Genomic DNA, 6,332 nt, shown 5'->3' with positions numbered 1-6,332 from the left:
TCCCTGGGGTCGACTGGAATTCTCCGCCCAACACTATGAGGGCGTCTGTTGACCTGCTGTCGAGGCACATATGATCCACTCCTCGGGGGAGGGGTTGGCACTCGACGTCGATCATCACGATCGAATCGGTGATCATACTGCTCGTTCCTTCTGTACCGATCACGCCGGTCTCCACGTCCCTCATGTCTCGGAGGCGATCTTGGGCTGTGAGCTGACTGGACTGTATCCGCTGCAACGGATCGACTGTGGATCTTGTTCCGCGACTGAGAAACAGCGGAATTCTGGTCTCCCGCTGCCCGGAGCAACGCTCTGATTTGCAACAAGCCTCTGCCAGCCTCTGACTGGGAGGGCTGAATCGACTCTGCTATACGGGCCGCAGCCGCCAAATTCTGAATCGGAGTACGATATACCTGCGGGGGCGGAAAGAGTTGACGTCGACTGGATTCTGGAGCCAATTGACGCGCTCGCTCGTCGAGTATTCGCTGGAGATTCTCCAGTCGAGTGCGCTCGGCCAAGTTAGCCAAGCGCGCGTCCTCCAAGGCTTGGGCCTCGAGGGTTTCTCCAAAGATAGGAGTGTGGAGTGCATCCATGTTCCGGCGGCGAAGCTCCTCCCGCTGCAACAACGTGAGAGGCTCGAGGAGATACTCCTCGTGAGGACGCGACGGGTCGCCCCCATCCGCGCCTCCGTCAGCGCGGGGGAAACCGGGAGGACTGTGTGGCCCATCGATCACCAGAACCTCTGCAGCTGGGTCACTGTTGTCGCATTCGGATGCGGTCTCTGCGGAGCCAGTCGAACAGGCCATAGAGGGATTCGTCGGGCTCGATTGCCACGACTTGTGGGGTGGCCGACTGGCGGGCCACCGGATGCCTCACCCACCTCTGAAGCCTCGACCGACCGGAGCGCTTGTGCCGGCGAGAAACAGGGCAGGGAGATGCCACGGGAGCCGATCGATACTGGGTCGACGGCTGCCGCAGGAGGACACCACGGACGCATGCACGAAAGTGCGTCGCCCCGCGGACGAGGAGCCGTCGACGTCGAGTGGAGCCTCCTGAAGCCAAGCGGAGTCGTCGGCGATGAACGTGAGCGCGCCGAGACGGATCTCGTGGCCCTGCACCAAAGCTCCGCCCGAAACCATGATCAAGGAGATCAGAAAAAATCGCAACTTCTCAAACTAGGCGCTAAGACTCCTAGCCCCACGGTGGGCGCCAACTGTCGTGGTTCTAACTCTGACAGTGATGTAGGGGTGTATGTATGGAGAGGCTAGATCTTAGCTATGGAGGAGTTGTAAGCACACGAGGATTACGAGTTCGGGCCCTTCTCGGAGTAAGTAACAGCCCTACGTCTCGGTGCCCGGAGGCGGTCGACTGAATTATGTGTGTATGAATAACAGGGGTGCCAACCCTTGATACTGAGGAGGGGTGGCTTATATAGAGTTCGCCAGGCCCCTCCAACCCTCAGTAATGCAAGGTTTAAAGTACATTAAGATTGGGGGTTACTGGTAACGCCCCTAATAAAGTGCTATGATGACCATAAAAGCTACTTAATGACCGACCGTTTGTGTGCAGGGTGACTTTAGATCTCCTGGCGGTCGAGTGATTGCTTCGTGGTCGAGTGTCTTGAATCTGTCGAGTGGAATACCTCCAAGTTGATTGAAAGGTGACTTCTTCTAGGGATGTCCTTGGGTAGGGTACTTAGGACAGTTCCATGCCCCTATCCTAGGTACATAGCTTCATCACCACCCGGAGGACGTCGCCTACGAGCAGGTCTACTGGGCAAGACGCCGCAAGGAGGACACGCGAAGGCGCCGCGGGGAGCGGTTGGACAGGCGTCGGCGGAAGGCGTTGGCGAATGCGCAGTCCGATCTCGTTGCAGCAGGTGGGCAGTCGTTCTTCACGCCGGACGATGATCGGTGGCTGGACATCTGGCTAGATACCTCGGACGACACCGCCGAGGATGATAATGGTGATGATGATAACGACTTAGAGTAGTTTTTTTATGCAATCTATCTCGTTTTTTTATCGTTTGTCGTTTTTATTATTATGCAATTTATGTTTCCGATGTAAAATACCTTTGTATCGTTTAAAATCTATGCAATCTATCTAGTTTTTATGCTTACAATGCCTACATTTCTAGTTTGTAGAATGAGCGTGCGCGCTGTATTTTTTGCGCGCTGCATTTTAGCGCGGCTGCTGGAGCGGTCATTGCGCGCCGCGCCAAATCAGACAATGGGCACACGCTAAAGTTGTTTTTTGCGCGCGCCGTGTTCAGCGCCTGTTGGAGATGCTCTTAGATTCAGCTCCCTGCACCGCAGTGCTGAAATTCCCATTTTAGCAAACTGAACATACCTTGACAATATCATCTCTCCATAATAAAGTGCACAGAAAAAATTCAATACAGATTTAAAACAAAGAATGAACCAATAAAATACATTCTCGTAGGAAAAAAGAAACAGCACCGGTAACTTAGCTAGCACACACAAAAGCACGAGCTTATTCTGATTACTCTCCGTTGTGAGGAGTCAATAACTCAAGATAAGGCACGCCATATCCTGATCAGCCGTTCGTGAGCTGGTTAATTCACAAACCGGCAGTGCTTTCTGATCTGCCCGTTGGCCTCGGTCTTCACCTCGATGCTGCCCATTTTCACCATAGCCGCCTTGAATTGCTTCAACCACTCCTGCCGGTCCTTGGCGTGGCCGTCCACCAATCTCGATGTCGTCTCAGATGACATGAGCGCGGCGTCTGACTTGAACAGCACGTTGCGTTTCTGCACGTTGTCGTAGTATTGGTTGTCGAGGTCATCGGGAGTCTCGAGGTCCTGAACCACGGTGGGGTCGCCGCCGCGGCTGCACTGCCCCTGCAGGGATGCGGCCAAGGTAGGGTCCATCGACGAGGGGTTCGGGGGGAGGCGGTCACGGAAGGACGAGCAGTGGGAGATTCCGACCGTGTGCGCGCCGGAGAGGGTGACCATGTCCTCGAGGCTGAGCCCCTTGACCCTGAACATGTCCTCCAGGACCCTGACGTTGGCGAAGGGAGGGGGCAGGTTGGGGAGGGTCTCGCCGGCGAGGGACACGTTCCCGTCGTAGCGGCCGGCCGGCATGTCGAAGCCGGACTTCCAGCCACCCCATAGGAAGTCGAGGAAGCTGAACTTCTTTTTCCCGCTTATTAGCAAGACGGTGGCGTCGCGCCCGGCGAAGGCCACAATGTCGGCGCACGAGACGACCCCCTCGCACTCCTTCTCAAGCTTCTCCTTGGCCGCGTCGATCACCTCGTAGCCGCGGAGGCTGGGGAAGTTGGGGATGCCCAACTTCTCCGGCTGCGGGTTGGCCGTGGTGTTGTAAGGAGAACCGAGGCATCGCAACCCTGGGCAAAAAGGCTCGAGCACGTTAGTACCCCACAATTCACAAACATACCCATGCATGCGTAAATATCCACACGTAAGACGTACCCTGACGAAACAGTCGTGGAAGAAGAGGCGGATGAGCGCGGCGCCGATGCCAGGGTCGGCCTTTTGAGCATCCTCCACGACCTCCCTCACGATCTTCTCCGCGTTATGGCACGTCTTGTGGTAGTAGCCCACGGTGAGTGCTGCTGGTGCGGGTGCCGCGGGAGGTGGTGGGCTTGGGGTGGGCGGCAATGGGTTGGGATACCCGTAGCTCGCTTGGCATGTGTGCGCCACACAACCCAGCAATGCTACCAGAACCAAGGCAGCAAGCTTAACAGCAGCCATGGTTGCTATGAACTCTCCAGCTAGCTAGAGAGAGGATGAAGACGGATGGGTGAAGCAAACTTGGTGTTGTGCGGCTCTATTTATAGCTAGCTTGATTGATGCAAGCTGAGGAGAACAAGCTCATGGGATGAACATTATGCCTGCCTGCATGCATGGGATTGTGCCTGTGCGTGATCTTTTGAACATGCATGCTAGGCTGTGGTGTTTAAGTCAAGAGGGAACATGCATGGCGAACATAGTGACATCAACCGGCTATTGTGGGTGTCGGGTGGCATCAACCGGCTCCGATAGGTTTTGATAGTGTATCGTGTGCCGCATGTAAGGGATGGATGCACTTCTTTTATTGGTGACGGAGGGCAATGTCCAGCTTCTCTTGCGTGGATCAGCAAAATTGTTGTTGCCGTCGTTGGGTTATTTTTTTCCCCGAATATAGTTGCCAATTATTTCTCAAGTATCAACTAATTTATTCAAAAATTGATGAAAATAAGAATTTCTTGCATGTGACAAGTTGATCAATAATTGATCCTTGCACCAAAAATTGTAGCCAAGACGTCGTTTCGTGGGATTTGTCATCTCAAATCGATGGGTGCCTGAAAAAAAAACAGACACAAGGAGCACCAGGCTTTAAATAAATAAAGCCGACAACGGCAAGGGTAACATCAACATAAGTACGTTACAGACCAAAGAAACCTCCTGCAAGTGAGAATTTTTTCGAAAGTAACACGCCTCTCTGCTGCCTTCCCGTGTCTGTGACATAAAACAAACAACTACATTTTAGGGCCCTCGAAATCGGAGTCCTCGTTGGTAGCAGGGATTTGCGCATGCAAAGGAAAGCCAAAGATTTGATCCAAAATTTGAGAACAAGCTCCTTCGAGAAATCCCCAAATCCCAAGCACTAACCCTAACTCTAACTCTAAGAACTTACCTTCATGGTGCCGTCGTTGGAAGCTGAGCTGACGTACTCAACAGTGTTGTGCTGTCGCTATCACTCCAGGACATCATGGCGCGGCATGGCGGCGACGAGCACAAATAAAGCGAGAGAGAGAGAGAGAGAGAGAGCACACAGAGCGAGAGAGCGCAAGTGAGACAGAGTGGAGAAGAGGTGGAGAGAGGAGTAACGATTCGGTCTTTTGGCCAGGTCGACCGAACGACAACAGTCGGGATGGCTGGCTACGCCCACAGACAAAAAACAGGACCCATCTATCATAAACTCACTTAATAAAGTCAGGTCCACCTATCGATGGTTTTTGCAAAAAAGTTACACAAGATGTGTGAAGCATAGTGTTGTGTTTTTCGCTAGGGACTGGCTACTGATCAATCGACTGGAAATGAATTTTGGGTAAGTGGATTGACCCCAAACTCTGTTTCAATCAATTACGCAGAGTCCGCACAATATCATGCAGCGTCTGAACAAGCCTACAACTGGACCATGGGCTGCTCCAGTCCAGTATACTACCAAGCCAGCCTAATTACGGGCTGCTATAGTATCGGCCAAGCGTTTGCAGATGACCAATGAATAACACTCTCACACTTTCTTTTTGCGAAAACACTCTCACACATATTTGCATGCAATGATTATTGGCTATATTTATTTATTTATTTATTTATTTATTTATTTATTTATTTTCATACATGTGCAATCTCACCGATGAATAACACTCTCACACATATTTATATTTATACATACATATATATTGAAGATGTATTATTACTATGCGAAACACAGCATAATATAGTGAGATTTTCACAAAAAAAGTGTTTTCTAAAAAGTAATGGATTAGTGATATCGGTATTACCTTACAAAAGAAAAGAAAACGAAAATGAAAAATGAAATAAAAACTAGAAAAATGAAGTTTTCAATGGAAGAATGCTTTCATGGCATTGGTATTACCCTTTCAGAAAAAAAACCCTAAAACAAAATCAAATGATGAAATTTTCTAGAAAAGATTGGAACACTTTAAGAAGAAAGAAAATGAAAAAGAAAAAAACTTCCAAACTTGCACACAAATTGCACTGAAAATGCACTTTTTGAAATATGCAAAGAATAAGCATATAATAGTGCATTTTTCGCATTGTACTATAATTCACACATAATGTAACTGAAATATTGTATTTCCTTTAAGAAGAAAGAATTTAAAAAAAATTGCGCACAACTTTGCACCGAAATTGCACTTATCATAGTATGCAAAAATAATCATATAATCATGAAATTTTGGCTCGTATTATATAGTATTTGTATGTATATAATTACACTCAGCCAAAAACCCACAAAAAACAAAAAATAACCAATAAAGGAAAGGAAAAAGAAAAACGCACAGAAATAGAAAACAGAAATAGAAAAATGAAACGAAAATACCCACAAAAGAAAGAATAAAAATTCCTAAGGAAGAACGAATTAGTGGCATTGGTATTATCATCTAAGAACAAAGAAAAAGGGAAAAAGAATCAAAAACAAACACCGATAAAATTTGCATGAAATATACATAAAAATGCGTTTTTAGAAAATAAGCTAGAATAATGATATAATCATGAAATTTTGGCACATATATATAGTATTTGTATGTATATAATTACACTCAGCCAAAAACCCACAAAAAATAAC

General features: G+C 48.6%; 1 protein-coding gene and 1 pseudogene across 1 annotated transcript in view; both read right to left on the bottom strand.

Moving 5' to 3' along the window:
- Nucleotides 1-2,449: 2,449 nt before the first annotated feature.
- On the bottom strand, nucleotides 2,450-3,909 carry LOC123128481 (peroxidase 2-like; annotated as a pseudogene).
- Nucleotides 3,910-4,152: 243 nt separating this feature from the next.
- The window catches only part of LOC123128480 (galactoside 2-alpha-L-fucosyltransferase), a 14,422-nt gene continuing 12,242 nt past the window's right edge, over nucleotides 4,153-6,332 (bottom strand). Inside the window, exon 3 of the mRNA XM_044548493.1 lies at nucleotides 4,153-4,320. The gene's annotated coding sequence lies outside the window, so the exon portion shown is untranslated. The remainder of the gene's footprint in view (nucleotides 4,321-6,332) is intronic.

This window comes from Triticum aestivum, chromosome 6A (genome assembly GCF_018294505.1).
Source record: "Triticum aestivum cultivar Chinese Spring chromosome 6A, IWGSC CS RefSeq v2.1, whole genome shotgun sequence".
Classification (NCBI taxonomy): domain Eukaryota; kingdom Viridiplantae; phylum Streptophyta; class Magnoliopsida; order Poales; family Poaceae; genus Triticum; species Triticum aestivum.
The sequence above is the reverse complement of the archived record's forward strand: the minus strand, read 5'-3'. Positions and strand labels throughout refer to the sequence as shown.